Raw genomic sequence first — 27,116 nt, forward strand, 5'->3', positions numbered from 1 at the left:
CTACCCAGGCCCACTCCCCCGCCCTATCCCCGTAACCCAGCAACACCACCTACCCGTTGGACATGAGGGGGCAATTTATCATGGCCAATCCCCTTAATCTGCACATGTTAGGACTGTGGGAGGAAACCGGAGCACCCGGAGAAAATCCACGCAGCCACAACGAGAACATGCAAACTGCACACAGACTGGCACTGTGAGGTAGCAGTGCTAACCACTGTGCCACCCCATAGTTGGAGCATAATGCTATGTAACATGGAGTAATGTTCATACATCATCACAACCAACCTGGTGCTAGCTGCTTCTCAGCACTGCTAATCTCTGTAAAAGACGTATTTGGATGGTGGGAGACGGGATATTTTATCAGGTAAGGGGAGGTGTGTTTGCATGCAGGGAACTAAATCGTACAAAATTGATATTGGCGGGTTCGCAACAGAGCCAATCTGCGCTGGGGCCAGTGTTCACGCGAGTTGGAAAACTACAGGGGAAGAATGGATCAAGGTAGCAGTACAGGTGACGATATTCAGAGTACAGCAGGTAACGATTGAGAGCTTGAGAGTATGCCAGCAGATCGAGTCAGATTTCACACAAACAGCAAGAAACCTGAATTAAGGGCTCAATTTCTGAAAACATGCAGCATTCGCACCCAGAATAGAAGGTTTTGGTCTATGTTATAACCTCCATAAGACCCACGGGGACGACCAAATTGATCTCCGCATGGGGCTCATGGAGTACGAGCCCCCCGAGTGAGGGGTGGACACCCAACGAGCTGGTCAATTCCCCGAAATAAAAGCCAAGCCAGGATGGAGCACGATCTCAGGATGGTCCCGGCTGAGACTTGGAATGTTGCTTACAAAGAACAAAGAACAAAGAAAAGTACAGCACAGGCACAGGCCCTTCGGCCCTCCAAGTCTGTGACGACCATGCCGCCCGTCTGAACTAAAATCTTCCACACTTTCTGGGTCCGTATCCCTCTATTCCCATCCTATTCATGTATTTATCAAGATGCCCGTTAAACGACACTATCGTCCCTGCTTCCACCACCTCCTCCGGCAGCAAGTTCCAGGAACCTACTACCCTCTGTGTAAAAAAACTTGCCTCGTACATCTCCTCTAAACCTTGCCCCTCGCACCTTAAACCTATGGCCCCTAGTAATTGACCCCTCCACTCTGAGAAAAGGCCTCTGACTATTCACTCTGTCTATGCCCCTCATAATTTTGTAGACCTCTGTCAGGTCGCCCCTAAACCTCCGTTGTTCCAGTGAAAACAAACCGAGTTGATTCAACCTCTCCTCTTAGCTAATGCCCTCCATACCAGGCAACATCCTGGTAAATCTCTTCTGCACCCTCTCCAAAGCCTCCACATCCTTCTGGTAGTGTGGTGACCAGAATTGAACACTATATTCCAAGTGTGGCCTAACTAAAGTTCTATATAGATGCAACATGACTTGCCAATTTTTATACTCAATGCCCCGGCAAATGAAGGCAAGCATGCCGTATGCCTTTTTGATTACCTTCTCCACCTGTGTTGCCCTTTTCAGTGACCTGTGGACCTGTACACCTAGATCTCTCTGACTGTCAATACTCTTGCGGGTTCTACCATTTACTGTATATTCCCTACCTGCATTAGACCTTCCAAAATGCATTACCTCACATTTGTCCAGATTAAACTCCACCTGCCATCTCTCTGCCCAAGTCTCCAAATGATCTAAATCCTGCTGTATCCTCTGACAGTCCTCATCGCTATCCGTAATTCCACCAACCTTTGTGTCGTCTGCAAACTTACTAATCAGACCAGTTACATTTTCATCCAAATCATTTATATATATTACGAACAGTAAAGGTCCCAGCACTGATACATGCGGAACACCACTAGTCACAGCCCTCCAATCAGAAAAGCACCCTTACATTGCTACTTTCTGCCTTCTATGACCTAGCCAGTTCTGTATCCATCTTGCCAGCTCACCCCTGATCCCGTGTGACTTCACCTTTTGTACCAGTCTGCCATGAGGGACCTTGTCAAAGGCCTGACTGAAGTCCATATCGCTAACATCCACTGCCCTACCTGCATCAATCATCTTTATGACCTCCTCGAAAAACTCTATCAAGTTAGTGAGACACGACCTCCCTTTCACAAAACCATGCTGCCTCTCACTAATACGTCCATTTAGAACATAGAACATTACAGCGCAGTACGGGCCCTTCGGCCCTCAATGTTGCGCCAACCCCTACACTATTCTGGCCTAAACTATTCCATTTTCATCAATATGTCTATCCAGTGACCACTTAAATGCCCTTAAATTTGGCGAGTCTACTACTGTTGCAGGCAGGGCGTTCCACACCCCTACTACTCTCTGAGTAAAGAAACTGCCTCTGAAATCTGTCCTATATCTACCACCCCTCAATTTAAAGCTATGTCCCCTCGTGTTGGTCATCACCATCCGAGGAAAAAGACTCTCACTGTCCACCCTATCTAACCCTCTGACTATCTTACATGTCTCTATTAAGTCACCTCTCAGCCTTCTCCTCTCTAACAAAAACAACCTCAAGTCCCTGAGCCTTTCCTCATAAGACCCTCCCTCCATACCAGGCAACATCCTAGTAAATTTCCTCTGAACCCTTTCCAAAGCTTCCACATCCTTCCTATAATGTGGTGACCAGAAATGCACGCAGTACTCCAGGTGCGGCCGCACCAGAGTTTTGTACAGTTGCAGCATGACCTCGTGGCTCCGAAACTCAATCCCCCTACTGATAAAGGCTAGCACACCATATGCCTTCTTAACAGCCCTAATAACCTGGGTGGCAACTTTCAGGGATTTATGTACCTGGATGCCGAGATCTCTCTGTTCATCTGCACTACCAAGAATCTTGCCATTAGCCCAGTACTCTGCATTCCTGTTACTCCTTCGAAAGTGAACCACCTCACACTTTTCCGCATTAAACTCCATCTGCCACCTCTCAGCCCAGCTCTGCAGCTTATCTATGTCCCTCTGTAACCTATAACATCCTTCAGCACTATCCACAACTCCACCGACCTTCGTGTCATCTGCAAATTTACTAACCCATCCTTCTACACCCTCTTCCAGGTCATTTATAAAAATGACAAACAGCAGTGGCCCCAAAACAGATCCTTGCGGTACACCACTAGTAACTGAACTCCAGGATGAACATTTGCCATCAACCACCACCCTCTGTCTTGTTTCAGCTAGCCAATTACTGATCCAAACCGCTAAATCACCTTCAATCCCATACTTCCGTATTTTCTGCAATAGCCTACCGTGGGGAACCTTATCAAACGCCTTACTGAAATCCATATACACCACATCAACCGCTTTACCCTCATCCACCTGTTTGGTCACCTTCTCAAAAAACTCAATAAGATTTGTGAGGCATGACCTACCCTTCACAAAACCGTGTTGAGTATCGCTAATCAACTTGTTCTTTTCAAGATGATTATAAACCCTATCTCTTATAACCTTTTCCAACATTTTACCCACAACCGAAGTAAGGCTCACAGGTCTATAATTACCAGGGTTGTCTCTACTCCCCTTCTTGAACAAGGGGACAACATTTGCTATCCTCCAGTCTTCCGGCACTATTCCTGTAGACAAAGACGACATAAAGATCAAGGTCAAAGGCTCTGCAATCTCCTCCCTGGCTTCCCAGAGAATCCTAGGATAAATCCCATCTGGCCCAGCGGACTTATCTATTTTTACACTTTCCAAAATTGCTAACACCTCCTCCTTGTGAACCTCAATCCCATCTAGCCTGGTCGACTGTACCTGAGTATTCTCCTCGACAACATTGTCTTTCTCCAGTGTAAACACTGATGAAAAATATCCATTTAACGCTTCCCCTATCTCCTCTGATTCCACACACAAATTTCCACTACTATCCTTGATTGGCCCTAATCTTACTCTAGTCATTCTTTTGTTCCTGATATACCTATAGAAAGCCTTAGGGTTTTCCTTGATCTTATCCGCCAACGACTTTTCGTGTCCTCTCCTCGCATTTCTTAACTCTCCCTTTAGGTCCTTCCTCGCTAACTTGTAACTCTCAAGTGCCCTAACTGAGCCTTCATGTCTCATCCTAACATAAGCCTTCTTCTTCCTCTTGACAAGTGCTTCAACTTCCTTAGTAAACCACGGTTCCCTTTCTCGACAACTTGCTCCCTGCCTGACAGGTACATATTTATCAAGGACACGCAGTAGCTGTCCCTTCAAAAAGCTCCACATTTTGATTGTACCCATCCCCTGCAGTTTCCTACCCCATCCTATACATCCTAAATCTTGCCGAATAGCATCATAATTGCCCTTCCCCCAGCTATAATTCTTGCCTTGAGGTATATACCTATCCCTGCCCATCGCTAAAGTAAACATAACCGAATTGTGATCACTATCACCAAAGTGCTCACCTACATCTAAATCTAACACCTGGCTGGGTTCATTACCCAGTACCAAATCCAATGTGGCATCGCCCCTTGTTGGTCTGTCTACATACTGTGTCAGAAAGCCCTCCTGCACACACTGCACAAAAACTGACCCATCTATAGTACTCGAACTATAGTATTTCCAGTCAATATTTGGAAAGTTAAAGTCCCCCATAACAACTACCCTGTTACTCTCGCTCCTGTCGAGAATCATCTTTGCTATCCTTTCCTCCACATCTCTGGAACTATTCGGAGGTCTATAGACAACTCCCAACAGGGTGACCTCTCCTCTCCTGTTCCTAACCTCGGCCCATACTACCTCAGTAGACGAGTCCTCAAACGTCCTTTCTCCGCCGTAGTACTTTCCTTGATTAATAATGCCACACCACCCCCCCCCCCCCCCTCATTTACCATCTTCTCTGTTCTTACAGAAACATCTAAATCCTGGAACCTGCAACAACCATTCCTGTCCCTGCTCTACCCATGTCTCCGAAATCGCCACAACATCGAGATTCCAGGTACCAACCCATGCTGCAAGCTCACCCACCTTATTCCGGATGCTCCTGGCGTTGAAGTAGACACACTTCAAACCAGCATCTTGCTTGCCGGTGCCCTCTTTCGAACTTTTAACCCTGTTCCTGACCTCACTACTCTCAACATCCTGTACACTGGGACTACAATTTAGGTTCCCATCCCCCTGCTGAATTAGTTTAAACCCCACCGAAGAGCACTAGCAAATCTCCCCCCAGGATATTGGTACCCCTCTGGTTCAGGTGAAGACCATCCTGTTTGTAGAGGTCCCACCTACCCCAGAATGAGCCCCAATTATCCAGGAAACCAAAACCCTCCCTCCTGCACCATCCCTGTAGCCACGTTTTCAACTCCTCTCTCTCCTTATTTCTCACTTCGCTAGCACGTGGCACGGGTAACAACCCAGAGATAACAACTTTGTTTGTTCTAGCTCTCAGCTTCCACCCTAGCTCCCTGAATTTTTGTCTCAAATCCCCATCTCTCTTCCTACCTATGTCGTTGGTACCTATGTGGACCATGACTTGTGGCTGCTCCCCCTCAAGGATCCCAAAAACACGATCAGAGACATTACGATCCAAATGGGAGTAGATCCTGTCTCGAAGAATTCTCTCCAGTAATTTCCCTACCACTGAGGTAAGGCTCACTGGCCTGTAGTTCCCTGGATTATCCTTCTTGAACAAAGGAACAACATTGGCTATTCTCCAGTCCTCCGGGAAATCACCTGAAGACAGTGAGCATCCAAAGATTTCTGTCAAGGCCTCAGCAGTTTCCTCTCTGGCCTCCTTCAGTATTCTGGGGTAGATCCCATCAGGCCTTGGGGACTTATCTACCTTAATATTTTTCAAGACGCCCAACACCTCGTCTTTTTGGATCTCAATGTGACCCAGGCTATCTACACACCCTTCTCCAGACTCATCATCCACCAATTGCTTCTCTTTGGTGAATGCTGATGCAAAGTATTCATTTAGTACCTCGCCCATTTCCTCTGGCTCCACACATAGATTCCCTCGCCTGTCCTTCAGTGGGCCAACCCTTTACCCGGCTACCCTCTTGCTTTTATGTTCGTGTAAAAAGCCTTGGGATTTTCCTTAACCCTATTTGCCAATGACTTTTCGTGACCCCTTTCAGAAGCTTTCAGAACAACGACCACGACACCAACATGTGCCAGACCATCGACATGGGTACCACCGTTACATGTGAGAACACCACCCACCAGGTATGTACTCGTGCAACACGGCAAACATTGTCTACCTCATAAGCTGCAGGAAAGGATGTCCCGAAGTGTGGTAAATTGGCGAAAACCGATGAACGGACATCATGTGGCAATTGCCAGGCAGGAATGTTTCATTCCAGTCAGGGAACACTTCAGCAGTCAAGGGGATTCAGCCCCTGATCTTCGGGTAAGCGTTCTCCAAGGCGGCCTTCAGGACGGGTGACAACGCAGAACTGCGGAGCAGAAACTGATAGCCAAGTTACGCACGCATGTGTATGGTCTCAACCAGGACCTTGCATTCATGTCTCATTACATTCACTCCACTCTATCTGGCATGGCATGCAAAATCCTACCAACTGTCCTGGGTTGAAATCATTCACACCTCTTAAACCTGTGATTATCCCTCCCTCCAGATGCTCCATCTGGATCTGAAAAACTTAATTTCCTGTAAAGACTCACATTCAAAGTATCATCTTGAATCATTGACTTTGTCTATATATGTTTGTGGAACCCACCTCCTCACTCACCTGATGAAGGAGCTGCGCTCTGAAAGCTAGTGATTTGAAACAATCCTGTTGTTGTAAGACTTCTTCCTGTGCCCACCCCAGTCCAATGCTGGCATCTCCACATCACTGTTAAAAACGTTCGACCAGTGAAGACAGGCACAGACCTATACTGCAACTTTTAAAATTGTTTTTGACACACTTATCGATGAGGTAGTCAGGGATCGCATGAGAACAACAAAGAACAAAGAACAAAGAAAAATACAGCACAGGGACAGGCCCTTCAGCCCTCCAAACCTGCGCCGACTATGTAGCCCGTCTGAACTAAAATCTTTTACACTTCCAGGGTCCATATGCCTCTATTCCCATCCTATTTATCAAGACACCCCTTAAATGTCACTGTCATCCCTGCTTCCACCACCTCCTCCGGCAGTGAGCTCCAGGCACCCACTACCCTCTGTGCAAATAGCGTGCCTCATACATCTCCTCTAAACCTTGCCCCTCGCACCTTAAAACTAAGCCCCCTAGCAATTGACCCCTCTACCCTGGGAAAAAGCCTCTGACTATCCACTCTGTCCTTGCCCCTCATAATTTTGTCGACCTCTATCAGGTCTCCCCTCAACCTCTGTCGTCCCAATGAGAACAAACCGAGTTTGTTCAACCTCTCCTCATAGCTGATACCAGGCAATATCCTGGTAAATCTCTTCTGCACCCTCTCCAAAGCCTCCATAACCTTCTGGTAGTGTTACGACCAGAATTGAACACTATACTCCCAAGTGTGGCCTAACTAAGGTTCTATACAGCTGCAACATGACTTGCCAATTTTTATACTCAGTGCCCCGGCATGCCGTATGCCTTCTTGACTACCTTCTCCATCTGTGTTGCCACTTTCAGTGACCTGTGGACCTGTACACCTAGATCTCTCTGACTGTCAATACTCTTGAGGGTTCTACCATTCACTGAATATTCCCTGACTGTATTAGACCTTCCAAAATGCATCACCTCATAATTGTCTGGATTAAACTCCATCTGCCACCTCTCCGCCCAAGTCTCCAAAAGACCTAAATCCTGCTGTATCCTCTGACAGTCCTCATCGCTATCCGCAATTCCACCAACCTTTGTGTCGTCCGCAAACTTACTAATCACCAACCTTTGTGTCATCTGGAAATTACTAATCATAATAGGTGGAGTCCACAGTGATTTTGTCTGCAAACAGCTGCTGCGAGAGAAAGATCGAAGGCTAGATTCTCCGATTTTGAGACTATATCCCCACACCAGCATGAAAATGGTGGCATTTTACGCCAAGAAAACTGACGCAAAATGGCCACCGGTTCCCCGTTTTGCTCGGGGCGAGCAGGGAGGCAGTATAGTGCACCTGGCTCTAACCACCGATACACCCCAGAAAATTGCCATATCGGTGGCTTCATGGCGGACGCAGCCTGCGGACCCGCCCCGCGAAATAGTCCCTCCCTTCGGCCGGCTCTCTTTTCCCGGACCGCACCACCACAGTGCCCCCAGCCCCGAATAATGTCCCCACTCCCCGCGTTTCAGCCCTCCCCCGACTGCGGCAGCGCTGGACTGAGTCCGCAGCCGCCACGCTGATTTCCCGATGGGTGAACCACACGCGACTCATGCCATCGGGAACTCGGCTGGTCGGGGATGGAGCGTCGCGTGTTGGGCCTCAGCCAACGTACGGAGGCCGTGGATACGGTGTGCAGCGTAACCTTAGAGTACGCCACTTTTCAGGGGTGGAGCATCGCAAAAGCGGCGCCGCCCCCGATTTCACTGTCAGCGGGGATTCTCCGCCCCGATGCTGAACACGATTCTGATGTCGGGGATCGTAGAATCCAGCCCCTAATGTTGCAATCAGTTATCAGCATCTGTATGCTGACTGAGAAGTCATAAAAAGCCAGCATGAATTTAAGGCAGGAATCAGACGTTTTCGCGGTGCAGGGCATGCTCTGCCCCAACTGTAGTGGCCATCACCCTCAGAACATGCTTAGTGTTTGGTAAACCCTGCAATAAATGTGGCAAATGGAACCATTTTGTGAAATGCTGAAGGTCTAAATCAAGCAGCCTTCCTGTGCCATCAGCCACATCACAAGCTGGTCACTCCTCCAAGGTTCAGGTTGCAAGCAAGATAAACGAGCTGGAACTCAATCAGAGCCACCAAACCACTGAGCCTCCAGCAGCACTTTCCTGTGAGAGTGTTGACACTGAGCTGGATGCACCGGTTCCCCCAGCCACGTGTTTCTTGGTGGCGCACCATTCGCTGGTGGCGGGATTCAACATTCCAGCTGCTTATCAATGGGATTTCCCATTGAAGCCGCCCCACGCCACCGAGAAACCCACAGGCGGAGATCCACTGCTGGTGGAAACAGTGAATCGCAATGGCCGGAGAATTCAGGCCGCTGTCACAGAGAAAGGTGAGATTTTCACCACCTTCAACATTGTTTGCAGCAACGCAAAGCTCAAGGTAAAAATTGACACTGGGGCAAAATTTTACGTATTCCCCAACCAAATGCTACAGGCACTGGACCCATAGGCAGCACCGGACCCCAGTACCCAGGTGGACCTTGTGGCCTATGGCGGACAAACCATCAGCACAGAAAGTGTGACCATTCTTCATTGCACACAGAGCAGTTTCAAGTTTCATATAGCTGACTAGAATGCAGGGTCACTGCCAGGTCTTTGGGACAGTATCACACGGGCTCATCCAACTCGGTCCAGATGTTCTGCAGCACCAGGCCCCAGAAATGTGAGAGTACAAATACCTCTTCAACCGCAATGTCATCGGTACGCAACCTGTAATGTGCCATATCAGCCTGGAATCCTCCGCACCTCCAGGGGCTCGGCCAACACGGGAGTGGTTTGGGCCACGCCGGCCGGCACGGAAGGGGCTTGGCACCAAGGCAACCGGTGCCGAAGGACCTCCGCTGGCTGGCACGGTTTGGCGTATGCGCGGGAGCTCCAGCGTGTGCCAGTGTCATCCCAGCGCATGGGCAGGGGGTTTCGTCTCCGCATCGGCCATCGCGGACTATTACAGTGGCCAATGCGGAAGAATAGAGTGCCCCCACGGCATAGGCCCGCCCGCGGATCAGTGGGCCTCAATCGCGGGCCAGGCCACCATGGGGGCACCTCCTGGGGCCAGATCCCCCCGCACCCCCCCCCCCCCCCGAGGACCCCGGAGGCCGCCCACGTACTCTTTGCACACATGGGGCTTTGAACACATCATTAGTAGCACCCTACATACTCTGTCCAAATACCCAGCAGAACAGGCGAACACCCAATCTGACATCTACCAGAGAAATGTGCCCGGTATCAAACAGATTGCTATGCAGCATTCCCCAACAACTCCAGCAAGGGCACCCAGAGTTGGAAAAAAACAGATACCCTGGTCTGGATTCTCCGTCCCGCCGCGCCAGATTTCTGGTTCAGCATGCCGGCGTGATGGTCCATTTCGGTGGCTTGTCAATGCGGCTTTCCATTGTGGTGCAGCCCCACGCCATCAGGAAATCCCTGGGCTGCCGGCAAAACAGAGTACCCCGACGGCAGAGAATCCAGTTGGCCCTCCATGTACACTGACATGGAGAGGGAAGTATACAGATGTTCACCATGAAATACACTCAAGTTGTGACCCTACGGCCCACTCAAGAAAACCACTGCAGCCACAAGAGATGCCAGATCTCCGATGGTCGTTTACAACAGATGGATTTTTTCGAAAGGAATGGTAAACAGCATTTGGTCTTTGTTGACCGATAGCCCAAGTGGTTTGAACTCGACCACCTGTCAGTCATGAAGTGTAATACATTCATAATCAAGCTCAAGAAACACTTTGCCAAACATGGCATTCCGCAGGGGACAATGACGATCAGCGCTTGCCAATTCGTCTCCAGTGACTTTCTAAACTTTGCACACACATGGGACTTTGAACACATCATAAGTAACCCTCCATACACACAATCGAATGGCCCAGCAGAATGCACGGTTTGCCAACTGTCTACGAGATAAATGTGCCTGAGATCACAGAGGTTTCTATGCTGCACTCATCAGCCGATGAAATTGGCTAAGACAGGGTCTGCCCTTGTCAGCACAGTGACTATTCTTCAGGCTCACTAGGACCACAACCCTCATTGCCAAGGCCCTCTTGCAGCCTAATATGAAAACCAATGTGAGCGGTGCCCTCATGGAATACTGCTTAAGAGAGAAAAGGTATGATAACAAAATGCTTACAGACTCGACCCTTTAACACCTGGACCAACAGCTCAGATCCAGACCACACGCAGTCATGACGAATTGGCAGTGGTACACAGCCGGGCCCCGGACAGTTATTTGGTTGCCTCGGATGCTGCCCATTACATACAAAACTGCCATCCATTGCTGCAGGTATCGGAAACACTACCAGCAAAGTACCCCAACCATCCTGTCTACAATCCAGATCACCTACACAAGTGGAAATGGAGGCTCCTGCAGAGGCCCATGCAGCAAGCCCTGCAGCCAATGGGTACACAGAAGGAATGCCCCAGCCCATCCACACTGAGGACACCACACCAAGAGCATCTCCGAGCATAAGACCGAACCAAATACAAGTGGTAGAATTCTCCGTTCCTGCGGCTAAGTGCTGGCACCAACGGAGAATTGGTGGGTGATTCACAATGTGAAAATCGGCGCAAACCATTCATCGATTCCGGTACCGGTGAGGGACATGTGAAACACATGCGGATCGCGTTGAAAACGGCTGGAGAATTGCCTGGTCCCTGGTCGCGCATGCGCAAGGCTGACGGCCTGCACTGGTCATGCCAGAAAACATGGCGGTGGCCTGCTGGAACCCTAACCAGCCCAGCCTGACCCCACAGCCCACCCTTGGCCACACCCTACAACGCCACCCTGCCCTAGCAGAAGATCCCCGGCCACAGGCATGGACCCCGGACGTGTGTGGTGGCGCTGGGCACTGTCCGCAGCCGGCACGCCAGGTTCCCGACTGCTGGGACCACACGTGGCCCACACCGTCGGGAACTCGACCCTTCGGGGCAGATCATCGTGGGTGGGCTAGCCGATGATGCGTCAACGGCATTGCGACAGCGCGCGGCGTGCATCCGGATGATGCTTATTTAGAGGGGGCGGAGCATCACAAACCGGAGTCAAACCGGCGCCTGTCCCAAATCCGCCGTCGGAAGCTATTCTCCGCCCGATCGCCGATCCCGATTTTGCCGTCGGGCTACGGAGAATTCCGCACCTGGTTCCAACCATGTAACGGACAAGTCTACAATTGGCCTTTGCCTTTGTATACAACAAAACGGAGGGTGGGAGCGGACTTTATGGTGATGTTGTTGGGAAAAGGATTGCAATGGGCTAATGTAAATTGTTGTTCGTGTTGTTAGCCTGTTCAATCTGTATGTTGCAAAATGGTTTGTATGCAGTTACTGTTACATCTCAATACCACCGGTTGTCCCAACTTAAGTGAGGAAGATGTAGCCGGACTGGTCATGTAATGATGTGATGATGCAAGTATATAAGGAGTCACGTGTCAGGGGGCAGGAGGTCTCTCCGGACCGTGCAACCCTGCACTCCCCCCACCGTTCAATATCCCCCTCCACTCTCCTTCCAGGAACCCTTGCACTGCCATCCTGGCACCCTGGCAGTGCTCCTGCCAGCTCGGCAGTGCTACCTGGGTACCTTGGCATTGCCAGGGTGCCAGTGCCAAGCTGGGCAGTTCCAAGGTGCCCGCTTTCCAAGGGGAGAACCTGGGAGCCATCCCTAACCACCCAGGGGCCTCCGATGGCCTGAAAACCCTCCCAGGTGCCTAACCACCTGGTCCACATTTGTGTGCACCAGTACTGAACGGCACCCAGCTGTAACCTCCCTGGGGAGGCTGATCGATCCTGGGTAAGCAGACCTGAGTAAGTTTAAACCCTACTTCGGAGGGCAACCTTTGGCCACGCCCCTTTTATGCATGATTTCGAATCAGAACCCTCGCAGGGCTTGGGTAGATTCCACGAGATGCAAAAGCGCAATACGTCCAGTAGATCGCACCCTGTGTCTTGCCACTGAAGTAACTTAGAACTGCCCCAAATGCTTCCATTGCAAAATGCACCATTGCCTTCAGGTCTCCAACTCTTTTGTGTGAAAGCCACATAAACTAAATTAAAAGAACAGAGGTTCAATTTAAAAGGGGAAGTCCCTTAAAGGTCTCCAGCAGCCCAGAAGGAAAAATAAAAGTAAAATGGAGAAATAAGAAAACTGATCTGAACTGTCTTTTTACCTTCTGGGAGTTAATTTGGCTGTCTAGTTTTCCAAGTGGACAGTGAAGTTGAATTTCAGAAGGTCCTCAAGCATCTTTGAAAATGTTTCATCTGACGTAAAGAACGTTGATGCACGATCAATCACTACTGAAGCGAGATTGTAGTCCAATTGAAGGCTTTAATGAACAAGTAGTTACCTCAGTAGCTCCGGTACAGAATGGTTGCTGTGGGTGCACACAGACTCTTATGCTCCGCCTGGTGGGTGGCACCAGCAGGCAGGGTCTACCACTCATACTACAGTATAAGGTACATCCCACCTAGGTACCGCGAGATACCCCTAATATACCCTACCAGAAGCGTATTGATAAATTTGCTTTGAAATGCTTTGAGGTGGGCCTTGTAGCACGAGAGATTGGCATATTTTCCTTGCAGTTGCCCCCTTTGATATTTTCACCCGGTATCGTGTGAGAGAAAGAAGTGATGGAAAACAAATTTTTGAAAAGTCCACCTTTGATATGAAAAAGTGTTTCAAGAGGAGATTCATTCTAGTCTCAGAAGGAAAATAAATCACTTAAAATTGTTTCATTTTTCCCTTCTTTGGAGAATATTAAAAGGCACTAAAGACTTAAATATTAATTACTTTATGAACATTCCAGGAAAATATAATTTAGGTTCTGCACGATATTACCTGGATACATTAACTAGTTTTATGTTGTGGAAGCCTTCATGCCAATATTCTAATCAGGTGAGGGGGGAAAAAATCCATTGATTGTTACATCCATTACAGCCTTTTGGCTGTCGTAACACGTTTTGTCAGCATATTTTAGTGTATATACTGATTGAAATAGCAAGCAAGGTTGCAGGCACGGTACTAATTTGCTGGAGAAGGTGAGGAGATTAGAGTTTGGTGTCACTACATACAGTGTATTGCATTATAGAGATAGCATATGTTAGGCTCTGTACTTTCAGATTTGTTCTGGGAAGGTGAAACCCGAGTTAATTAAGTCGAAGTGGTTTAAGGATGAGCGAGCTTGATAAACTGGTACCATGGCTTGTGTTGCAACAACATTAAAATATAACAGCAGTGGATTACAGAAAGATGTACTCGTACAAAAAGAACACTGCACTGCCGGTGGGTAGTGTGACCTCGTCACAGAGCTCCACGCTCTACTGTCATGTTGGAGCTGCTGTTTGCCATTCTCAATGTTGCTCCAGTTTAAGAATTCCGAGCATTTGGAATGGAATTAGCAATGTAAATTAAAGCATGACAGAAAGACAGAGGAGCGGGAACCAAGGACAGAATGTGATCACACTTATTGGTGATGCTTTTAACTGAACTAATCTGTTTACTCCATCTCGTTCTTATTGCAGCTCTCTAGCAACCCAGGGTGAGATGTTCTCCGCTGTCGGCAAAGTCCGACAAGGGCGAGAATGGCGGTATTGAGCATATAGTGTGGGGCTCAGTGCAAAAAAATGGCAGACAGAGGTTCCATGATGTATCACTGGTGGGCAAACTCTGATTCTCACATCTTGCCATCACATCAGCGCACAGCGAGTACACCAGGAAACACATTTTCATCCAGATGCACTCACCCTCTCCTCCCATCACCCTGGCATCATCCCTGCACCCTGCTGGCACCACCCTCTCCAAACCCCCTCCCCCCCCAAGCACAGAGCCACACTGTGAGCGCTGTGCTCACCCCTCAGATCCCCTCGGAGCACAGCCTGCCAAGTGAATGCCTTCCGCCACCAGTCTTGCATTGTGCCATTCTGACCTCAGGCCACTGTGGGCACACTACTTGATGTCGGGGTGTGATTTAGATCGATGGGCCTGATACTGATATGCTTATTTATTACAATAAGGTTCCCAATGTTGAACAGTGGGAAAGATGCCCCGCTACTGACGGGAGGTTGACTGGGGGGACGATTGCTTCCTGTTTTCTGTCGATGTGTAATGCGACTTGAGCCTTCTCGTTACTTTTTTTCACGCTCTCGCCTCCAAACACGTCTAACGAGGACAGGGGATGAAAATCCCAACCCAACTACGGTAGCTCGGGGCAATATGCGGAGGCTTTTTGTAACCAAAAGTGGTTTATTGAGAACAAGGAAAAGTTTAACTATTTACAGGCACAGAGGTCTCTGAAACTGGTCTTCATTCTACAACTCTGGGGTCCACATTGCCCGGGCCCCTGCTTCCAGGTCCCTGCGCTTTTCCCCCATTGGTTAACGTTCGTGCACTCTCACATGATCAGTAAGGTAAAGTCGCCATAGTCCCAGATGACTATAGGCTGCTTTCCCCTTTGAATGGAGAGCTGTCTGGCAATGATTTAACCTGAAGATCACCACACCTCAGGCGAGCGGCAAGGTTGAGAAAGCCGGACCTTCACGAATACCTCAGCCAGTATGGGAATTGAACACACGGTGCTGGCCTCGCTCTGCATTGGTTGTCTACCCAATTGAGCTAAACCAGCCTGATAAGCCTTCAGTCAGTCACATGGACTGCGAGGGATCACCTCTTAAAGGGGCCATGCTGCCACATCCCTATCCCCTTAATTCCTTCAGTAACATGCATGCAACATGGGTCTATTGCAGTCAACTGTGTACAAGGAAATATTGAGACAAAGAAAGAGGGAGTCCATAACAGTCCTTCATATGGTTAATCTGTCAGGGGACTTCTTAAGGCTAGTGAACCGCCTCAGTCCCCCAATCGGCTCCTCCATCAATGAGGTAGCGTCGTTGTCAACTGCAGGAGGTTGCCATGAGGACTCACCAGTACCCCTCCACCAGGAGTCATGAGCGGGGTCTCTACGGAACGCCACAGTTCCTTCGGCCCTGGCTCTGCTGCAGGGGCTCTAGTGATGCCTATTGATTCAATCTGATCTGCCATTGCGGTCTCTCAGCGCCTTACATGGTCCACGTGCTTCCGCACTGGTCTGCTTTGCAAGTCCACCATGTATGAGATTGGATCAGACTTTGCCACAATTCTGTCAGGTGACCACAATGGTCCAGATGCAAAATTTCTTACATAGACCAGGTTGTGAATTTTAAATGACCTTTTTCCTTTTCCCGAATCGTGCTGCTGCTTTTGGGAAGCCTGTTGCGCATTCCACCCTCCGTCAGAATTGGGGAAAACAAGGTCTTAACGAGTCTGGAGATGATGGCCCATTAGCAGCTCTGCCTGTGTGATTCACATAGCGGTTTGGGGGGGAATAGTATTATATAGGAGAATGAAGTTGCCCAACTTGAGGGGTCACGGTCTGTTGGACGGTTTCCCCATTGAAGACTTGAGCATCTGAACTGGTCTCTCTGCTAATCCATTCGAGGCCAGGTGGTAAAGGGATGTTCGAATGGGCTGGATGCCATTTGTTCAAAGTGCTGAAATTCCTCTCCAGTAAACGCCGTGCCATTGTCAGATACCAATATCTCGGGGAGGCAATGGATAGCGAAGATGCAACGCAGAGTGTCATTGGTTGGCTGCCATCTCCTGAACATCCAACCACTCGGAGTGGGGTTTGCTGTGACTGATGAAAATCTCACTGGTGCATCGGTTCTCACTATCCTTATCAATGCCAGGTCACCATATGTAGCTCGTGGCCAACATTTACATCTTTGTTCTGTCAGGGTTTGCACTGTGCAATTCTTGCAACAGTGGCTCTCTCGCTGACGGTCGTGCTAACACCCTGGAACCCCAGGGTAAAACTCCGTCTTCACAACTGAGTTCACCTTTTCTGATGAGGAAGGGCTTACGCTGCTCTGACTGGTCATGCTGTTATCTGATCAGGACCATTCGCTTCATCTAGGGAAGGACTGGATTGCGTTGAGCTCAGTTCTTGATGTGGGTCGATGATATTAGCCAAGTGCCCAGAAGGTTTAATGCCAGGATATTCTCTTGTGCGACAGGTGGTGGTGGTCAGATTTTGGGGAAACGGAAGCTGACTCAGGCCACGACGGCTGAGATCAGCGGCCTGACTGATGCTCGAAAATGTCGTTATAGGCCACCAACAACAAAGCCCACCACTGTATCCTGGCAGAGGCGATCGGAGGTAGTGTCGTGACCTCACAGATGAGGTCCAGCAGTGGCTTGTGATCTGTTATAATGATGAAACAGCGCTGTATATGTACTGGTGGAATTTCTTGACACTGCAAATTATAGTGCAGCCTTCTGTGTAATCTGTGCTTACCTCCGTTCTACAGCGGTGGTAGTTCAGGAGACGAAGACGATGGGCATTTCTGAGCCGTCCTGCAGCCTATGGGACAGAACCGCACCTATACCATTAGGCAAAGCGTTGCAGGTCAAGGTGATTTGTTTGCTTGAATCAACAAGCTGAACGACTATATTTTTTTTTTAATAAATTTAGATTACCCAATTATTTTTTCCAATTAAGGGGCAATTTAGCGTGGCCAATCCACCTACTCTGCACATTTTTGGGTTGTGGGGGCGAAACCCACGCAAACATGGGGAGAATGTGCAAACTCCACACGGACAGTGACCCAGAGCCGGGATCGAACCTGGGACCTCAGCGCCGTGAGGCGGTTGTGCTAACCACTAGGCCACCGTGCTGCCCGCTGAACGACTATATGACCTGTTTAGCATGGTGGAAACCTGGTTCTTATGGTTCTTTCCAGTGTCGGTGCTGGTGTTTATTTAAAAGGAGATGGGGCACCAACATTCACAGCGCCAGGGACACGGCATTTTGAATCCACTTTGAAACCTAAGTATGCGACCTCGTTGGAATGTTCATTTCTCTCGCTTCAATCTGATTCTTGCATTTTGAATCTTCTCAGAACTTCTTCTCAGTTAGCTAGGTGCACTTCATGTGGCATTCCTGTCACTAAAATGTCATTGAGGTAAGTCACAACCTTTGGGATGACTTGGAGTAGATTTTCCATTGTGCGTTGAAATATCGCACAGGCTGAAGAAATACCAAAAGGTAACCTGATATATTAAAAAGGCCTTTGTGCATATTAATGGTCGCACACTTCCAGGAATCTTCGTCCAGTTTAAATTGAAAATAAGCATGATGAAGTCAAGTTTTGTGTACATTAGGCACCCCACCAACTTTGCATAAATGTCTTCCAATTGGGGAATTGGATATTTGTCAAGTTGGGCCATTTGATTAATTGTAAGCTTGTAGACCCCGCAGATTCAGACTGAGCAGTCAGGTTTTAAAACAGGGACGATGGGGGCTGCCCAGTCAGAAAATTGCATGGGTTATATAACCCCCAATTCTCTACCTCAATCATTTGCTGCAAGATGTAAGGGACAAGAACTGAAGAACTTTGGTGTGGATTCAAGACTGGTGTAAATCTCTGCCTTCAGCCCTCAAATTCAGCTAGTTAGTTCCGGGACACATCTTTATAATTATATAAGACTGGGTTGACGGACGTTTTTCTTCCTGACCTTTGACTACGATCCTGTTCTTGGGACCGTGGCTGAACTTTCTCTATGCCTGTTGACCTGGGTGCGTGCCTTTTAGCCACATCTCTCCACAGTTGGTTTCCCTCACGTTCATGCAAGTATTGAAGCTCTGACGTGCCCTTCTCAGTGCATTCAGTTGCTTGAGCTATTTTAATCGCCTGTTGAGGGAAGTTTTAACGGTTACCCTTGCACGTTGATGTTATTGATGCTGCACACCAGGAGCACACAGCATGTTGCTCAACACCATGTCAAATTCACAATATTCGGCCATTTGGTGGAGTCTGGCAACGAAAGCCGGGATCAACTCTTCAACTTCCTGACAGCGGAATTAAACTCCCAGCACTGTAGTATGAAGGAGGCTCTGGGGTTGAAGTGCTCCTTCACAAACGTAACTTGTTGGTCGAATTATTTTGTGTAGGGAGCTTCCGGGGATGTTAAATTAAACAAACCATTCATAAAATAACCTTCTGTTTATGTTCCCCCGTGATTTTATTGACAATAAAGAAATGCCAAAGCCTATACTGGCGACAATCTTCGGCTCCTTGATTGAACGGATCGATTTTCCCAATCATAAGCGTTATTTTTTTCCACTCACTGTTTTTCCCCCATAAATTCTGAGACTAGTGATGAATTCTTGTGATCATTATCCAATTTATACACACACCAAATACACAAGGCAATACTGCTTGAGACTTCTTGTATAATCAAAAGGGGATTATTGAGAACAAGGAAAAAGTTAACTATATACAGGCACAGAGGTCTCTGAAACATGTCTTCACTCTACGACTCCTGGATCCACAATGCCTGAGCCTCTGCTCCCAGGGCCCCGTACCTTTTCCCCATTGGTGAGAATTCATACACTTACACATGATAGGCCCTGAGCTCGTCACATGGACCACAAGGGATCGCTCCTTAAAGGGGCCACACTACCGCACCTAACTTTTTGGGTAATAAGAACATAAAAACAATCGAAACATTCAGCATGCCTGGAAGCACCTATGGCGAGAAACAGAGTTGTGGGTGTGATTCAGCGGACTTGAGTTCAAGCCTAATGAGCCTATTTAAATATGCAGATCTGGACCTTGCCCAGCGAGGACAAGATGCAAATCGCGACGTCTCGTGAGGTTCCGTTGAAGTCCACGAGACGTTTCCAGCATCACGAATCTTGTGAGAGGCCGCTCGCGAGTTTCCACGGCCGCATCCCGACGTCAAAACGGGAGCAACAAAGCCGCTGAATCGCGCCCAACGTTTCGGGTCTAAATGACCCTTCTACACATGTTGATTCTCTCCACAAATGCTGCCAGACCCGCTGAGTTTATCCACCATTTTATGTTTTTATTTCAGCTTTCCACCATTTGCTGTATTTTGCTTGTGTGTCTGAGTAATAAGCGCACAATTTTTAAAATATGCACATTTTTGTCACAACTATTTAAAAAAACTTTTCCACTCCCACGGTTCAACATTATGAAATAGAATTTTTAAAACATGTAAATCTCGATATTTCTGCAACATATATTCTGAAATAAGCCAATGAATTATACCCTTTTAATTAATGTGCATGAACATAATCTTGAAATAGTTGAAGTGTAAAAGTGTTATGAAAAAAGGAAGTATAATTTTATCCGTCCCAGTGTTCATGAGATGTGTTACGAGCATGTTTAAACATAACTCATCAGTTCCTGAGTAACAAGGCAGGCTTGCTTATTCCATAAATAAGGGATGAAATACCTCAGCATCGTCTCCAAATCTGTCCACAAATTATTTTTAAGTAAATGCTATTATGCACCAACATTGTAAACTCCCAATTAATATAAATCAACTTAAGTGGCCGGAAAATTAGCTGAGACCAAGGTTATTCACAAAGCACCCAGAATACAGCATATTTCTTGATGAAACATTTTAAACATATTAGATAGTGCCATATGCAATATTGATTCTGCCTGAAAAAAATGCAGAGCTCTCAAGAAGAACTTTCACTCTATTGGTTTACCATGCAGGTCAAGTAATAATTGTGAATTGTATTGCTATGTGGGCGTTTTCAAGTGTGAATAAGTTCTCCTCAAATGCAACGGGAGGCAACTGGGTAGTGGGACTGTCACTAGTAATCCAGAGACCCTGCATAAGGATCTAGGGATCTGGGTTCGAATCCCACCATGGCAGGTAGTGAAATTTAAATTGAATAAAAATCTGGAATGAAGAGTGTAATGATGACCATGACACCATTGTCGATTGCTTTGAAGACCCATCCGGTTCACCAATGTTATTCAGGGAAGGAAATCTGCTGTCCTCACCTGGTCAGGCCGACATATGACTCCAGATCCATATACTTGACTCTTAGATGCCACCTCAAGGGCAATTAGGGATGGGCTGTAAATGCTGGTCCAATCAGCAACCCCTACATCCCGTGCAATAACTTTTGAAAAGTTTCCTTCATTTACTGATTGTGCTGCTTTTCCATTTATTTCCAAATCATCAAAATTGTTTTAAAATTCAAGAGGTTTTTGGGGATTTGAGTTGAGTCCACTCTTTTGAAATGGAATAGTCGAAGAATATAATGCCGGAATTCTCTAAGCGGGAGCTTAAGTGTGCCTGCCAGCAGAGAATGGGGACTGGTCTCTGCTGGAACTGGGAGCGGGGCCCAGGTGCGATTCTCAACCCTTTACTATGCAAATGTATGCTTGGTGGAGAGCTTGCCTAATTCCATCGGCATTCCGTTATTGGGCCGCCATTTTGAGCGGGCGGTCCGATCCCAAGGTCCGGCGGCCGACCCCCCCCCCCCCCCCCACCTCCCCCTCCCCCACACAATGCTTATCCTGCCCCCTCTGCTGTCAAGGAGACACACCTTCCTACCACCCACCACCATGGGAATAATGGGTCACCCCCCTCCCCCTGTCCCCCAATCAGATCCCCACAGAGACACCCATCAGTCACCCCCATTAAATCCCCCCATAAATCACCCCATCAATCACCCCTGCCTGAAAACTGAAGAGCAGTCATAGATCATAGATTTACAGTGCAGAAGAAGGCCATTTGGCCCATCGAGTCTGCACCAGCCCATGGAAGGATCACCCTATCGAAACCCACATCACCACCCTATCCCCGTAACCCAGTAACCCCATCTAACCTATTTTGACACTGCGGGGCAATTTAGCTAACCAATCCCCTTTGACTGTGGGAGGAAACCAGAGCACCCGGAGGAAACCCATGCAGACATGGGGAGAACGTGCCGACTCCGCACAGACAGCAACCTAAGCCGGGAATCGAACCTTGGGCCCTGGAGCTGTGAAGCAACTGTGCTAACCACTGTGCTACCGTGCCGCCCTGTCCAGACAGTATAGTGAAAAGTCATTCCATTTTCATTTACTCTTTCCCAACATCTGCTGCCTCAGACAAACCTCTTTAAAGCAACAGCTGACACAATTGTCAGATGCTCAAAAGCGATTCAAAACCCCCGACGGCCTTTGAAATGCAAATGTTCCATTCAATTTCACACAGTGGCAGTTTTGTCGGTTCAGACACAGGTGCTTGGTGGATTATTTATTTATCTTTCCCTTCACACTTTAATGCATCTCCATTACCCCGTTTTGATGCTAAGCGCAACGTGTATAAACACTCTTGTGATGATTGACCACTTCTCACCACATTGGAAGCTGCCATGTGGTTACTGCTACGATAAAGAGGAAATAAAACCATTTCACTGCTTTTGATTCAGTGAGAAGCTGTAAATCATAGTGTTAAGAGCCCCTGGGCTAGTGCACGTTCAATTCCAACCCCTATTGATCTGGAGTCGCAGCACCATTGAAAATATAAATAATTGTTAGAAATAAATAATTGTTCGAAATTTGGCCCTGAGCCGCCCAACAACTAGTCTCTAGATTTGTAAATGTAAACACAGTTGAGTTTATTAATAACAATAGCCGTAATTAAATATGCAGCAAAAGTAACAGGTTAACTATTATCCAATTCCTCACCCCTTCCTCCCCACTTAAAAAACTCACCCCAGCCTCGACACACAGAGAAAAGACTGACAAACACAGAAGGGGGAAGAGGGGTGTAAAAATATTAAATAAAACGATAAGGGTCTTTGTTTCAGATGGTTGTGCCCCTCAGGTCACTCACCACCCTGACTTAGAAATATTTTGCCTTTCCTGTCACTGGGGCAACATCGGGGAACACCCTCCCTAAAAGCACAGTGGGTTGTACCTACACCTCAGGGTCTGCAGCGGTTCAAGCAAGCAACTCACTACCACCTTCTGAAGGGCAACTCGGGCTGGCTTAACCAGCGACACCCACAATCCTAAATAAATATTTTTTTAAAAGTAAGATTGACTGCCCTTGATGTCAAGGTTGCATTTGTCCGAATATGGTATCAAGGAGCCCAAGCAAAACAGGAGTCACTGGGAATCAGGGGGGAAACTCTTCATAGGTTGGACTCATACCTGGCACAAAGCAAGATGGTTTTTGTGGTTGGAGGTCAGTCATCACAGTTCTACATCACTGCAGGAGTTCCTCAGGTTAGTGTCCTGCGCCCAACCATCTTCACCTGCTTCATCAATGACCTTCCTTCCATCACAAGGTCAGAAGTGGGATGTTCGCCAATGACTGCACGATGTTCCATAACATTCGCAACTCTTCATATACTGAAACCGTCCATGTCCATGTGCATCAAGACCTGGACAATATACAAGCTTGGGTTGACAAGTGGCAAGTAATATTCATGCCATATCAGTGCCATTCAATGATCATCTGAAACAAGAGATGACCATATCCCCTTGATATTCAATGGTATTACCATCACTGAATCCCCCAATATCAAAATTGGCGCTTGATTGTCATCCATTTCACAAAGATTCACTCTCCCCACCACCAACATGTAGTAGCAGCCATGTGTACCATCTACAAGATAGACTGCAGCAACTTACCAAGGCTCCTTCGGCAGCACCTTCCAAACCCACGACTACTACCATCTAGAAGGACAAAGACGGCAGACACATGGGAAACCACTACCTGGAAGTACCCCTCCAAGCCACTCATCATCTTGACTTGGAAATATATCACCGTTCCCTCACTGGCACTCGGTCAAATTCCTGGAACTCTCTCCCTTCCAGCACTGTGGGTGCACCAAATGTCAGCTCATTACCGCCTTCTCAAGAGTAATTAGGGATGAGCAATGTCTGCTGTTCTAGCCAGAGAATCCCACATCCCGTGAATGAATAAAAAAAAAATCTACCATTACGTCAGATTTAGAGTATTGTAGAGTAGTTTGCATTTGGTGCCCCATTATCAATCTTGCATTCAGCATCATGATACCATGGGAACACAGATATAAAGAGATATTTGTGCTAATGTTACAACTTTCATGGAGAGGTGAGTTAGTGGAAATAATGAAGAGTTTTGATTCAGGGAATAAAGAAAGATTATTTCCTCTGGCTTCAGTGTTATAAGATGACATCAGTTTAAAATGATTATTCAACAGATTGACGAGAACAATTAGGGAAATATATTCCTGCAGAATTGTTGCAAAATGCAATACAGGGAGCTTTTGATGTAAAATTCGTGGCCCGTACCTTCAAGACAGTGCCGGAAAGCCACGGGCAGCCGATTCTGAAAAGGGAAAATACAAGATTGCCTGCACTCCGATATCATGGCGAACCTTCCTCTTGGTGCGGCAGCCTCGGGCCCCCAGCGCGACAGTCTGGCAGGCTCGAGCGCGGCGCAGGAGGTGCAGCCCCATCCCCTTATCACGGGGCCAGGTTGGGAACACCCATTGAGGGAAGGCATGTAAACTGCAGATTCATATTGAAGACAATAGGCTGTAAGCCTGATCCTCGGACCACATCACTGATCGCACATTTGGGAGCGGTCCTTGGACTCTAGGTCTCTGTTATTCCTTTCTGCAACTCCTTTTCCGGGCCTCCTCTTGCCGTTGGGTGTCTGAGAAGAATTGCGTCCATTTAATTAGGAGGTTCCTCCAAGTAGGTCTGTCTGTGCAAGGGTTTTGTATTTATTTTGTATTTTTTGGGATAAGCCTTCAGGGTGTCTCTGAAGTGTGTCTTTTGCCCTCATTTTGTTCAGAAAACTTCCTTGAGCTGGGAAAAGAAGATTTGCTTTGGCAGTCAGCACTCTGACAAGCTAAGCACATGGCTGGCCCAGTGGATTTGGTTTCAGATCGTCATGGCCTCGATGCTGGTGCTCCTGGCTCCTTCAAGGATGCTGATGCCAGTACGCCTGTACTCCAAGCTGAGGTGGAGAGTCCATCTCAGGCGGCATTGATGGTAACTCTTCAGAGCACAGGTGGCGTCTGTACATAATCCAAGTTTCTGAACCATATCGAAGAATTGGGAGGATGACTGCCTTGTACACGAGGAACTTGATGAATAACTTTGGTCTCAGCTATGTTTCCAAACACTTAAGTTGATTTATATTCATTGGGAGTTTAAAATGTTGGTTCAGAATAACATCTACTTAAAAATAATTTGCGGACAGATTTGCAGACCTTGCTGAAGTATTTCATCCCTTATTTGTGTAAGCCTGCAGATTGCCTTGGTACTCAGAAACTGATGAGTTATGTTTGAACAAGCTCATACATATCTCATAAACACAATTAGCACTGTGACGGATATAATTATCCTTCCTTTTTCATCAAAGTCATCAAAGACTCTTGTCCTGAGGCGTCCAAAGGAGGTGGTCGTGGATTGAATACAATGTTGAATCTCCAGATTTCTGTCAGCCTTAAAGGAAAGGTGGCTCTCCAGGTGTGGGAAATGTGGCACATTTGGATGGTTTCTATATTGATCTTGATGTAAGGAGGGACTGGATCTTTCCCTGGGGCGGGTTGGTAAAGGACTTGAGTCTTCTTGAGGTTGAGGCTGAGAACCATTCTTTGGTATGTTTCCACAAAGTGACAAGCTTGGCTCGGAGATTTTCTTCACAGAGAGTGGAGATGGCAATGTCATCCACATACATACCAGTCGAGGTTGAAGTGTTTTCCGTCCATCTTGTGAACAATGTCCACTCCACTGGGAAGCTTGCTCTCGACAAGCTGAAAGATGGTGGCGATGAAGATGGAGAAAAGCGTTGGGGGGCGGGGGCGGGGGTGCTGACACATCCCTGTTTGACTTTAGTCTTGACCTTGACCTTTAAGGTTTCTGTGTTATTTGTGTCGGTGAGGAATGCCGATGACATCCTGTTGTGGAGGAGCTGGAGGATGTTGATTCCTCTGGACAGCCGGCCTTTGACAGGGTCTTCTGTAGCATTTCCCAATTGACTGAGTCAAAAGCCTTGGTTAAATCAATGAAGGCCATGTAGAGTGATTGATGTTGCTCCTGGTATTTCCTCTTGAAGTTGCCGAGCAGTGAAAATCATGTCTGCTGTTGCACGGTTTGGTCGAAAAACCACACTGTCTTTCCAGAAGGATTTCTTCAGAGACTCAGGGAAGATGGCCAGTGGGGATTTGGGCAAAGGAGAGTCGGGAGATTCTTCCGTTGTTACCACAATCCGCTTTCTCTACTTTCTTGAAGATGGTGGCGATGGCGGCATCCTTGAGATTGGCACACATTTCTCCTCTCTCCCAGATTTTCAGCATCAGCTGACGGAGATGACGGGTGATCTCTTCTCATCGAAGTTTGAAAATCTCCGCTGAGATACCATCCAATCCTGCAGCTTTTCCACTCTTTATGTGTTTGATGGATGCTTTGACTTCGTCCATGTTTGGTGGGAATTCAAGGTCATCTTTGATGGGGAGTTGGGGGTTTCCGCCAACAAATCCTCATCTATTGTTATGTCACGGTTTAAGAGTTCTTTAAAATGTTCTCTCCATCAAAGACTGATGCATTCTCTTTCTCTCGAGTGCCAATTTGAGGCCTATGATATTGGGCCTATATATTGCCTTTGTGGCACTTCCCTAAGCCGTCAGAAATAGAGAGAGTCCACACGTCACTCTGGCCAAAGCCCAGGGCCGGGGATAGCCAAAGGCCATAATTGTAAAACTACACCGGTACCAAGACTGGGAAAGAATCCTGCACTGGACCAGGCAGATAAGGTCCTGCAACTCAGAGGGACCCCGATCAGGATTTATCAGGACATTACCTGGTTAAGCATCGAGCTGAATTCAATAGAGCCAAAGCAGCCTTGTATGAAAATGGGGTGACATCTGGAATGCTGTATCCAGCCAAGCTCTGGGTCACCATACCTGCAGACACGGGTGAATTTGTCCATAAATACCGGCTGGGAAGACAGCAGCACAGCTAGCGATGAAGCAGACACCCTAGCAGATTGGGACTGTGAAAGACTATTTGCGCGGAATGCAACGCCTCGGTTTGAATGTGAGAGATAGGGGTCAGATAGAGCAACAGGGGAGGGTGAGGAGGAGGAAGGGGGAAACAGACATGTACCGGGTGAAGGGGAGGTTTAGGCTTACCCCAGGAGGGTGGCCACCATCCACTACAACAGCAGGAAAGCTAGCACCAGGAGGCAGGGGGTGGGGGGGGGGGGGGCACCATCAGTGAGTGGGGTAGTAAGAGGGGTGAATGGGTGGGAAGTGGGGGAGAAGGACAAAATAGGGGCAAGGGAGGAAGGGGAGGGGGAGGAAACTGACCTAAAGGGGGAAAAAAGGGAGAACGAGGGAAAGGGTTCTAGGCTGGCTATGATTGATCACACATGGCAGCAAGGAACACCCCAAACAGCCACTTTGGAGGGTCACCAAACAAAGGCAAACCCCAAAGTGCAGGGGCTCACGGACATGGTGTACACACTGTTGGTGACCATTTTGGGTGGCCCCTGGA

The sequence above is a fragment of the Scyliorhinus canicula genome, chromosome 9, assembly GCF_902713615.1.
Source record: "Scyliorhinus canicula chromosome 9, sScyCan1.1, whole genome shotgun sequence".
Lineage (NCBI taxonomy): Eukaryota > Metazoa > Chordata > Chondrichthyes > Carcharhiniformes > Scyliorhinidae > Scyliorhinus > Scyliorhinus canicula.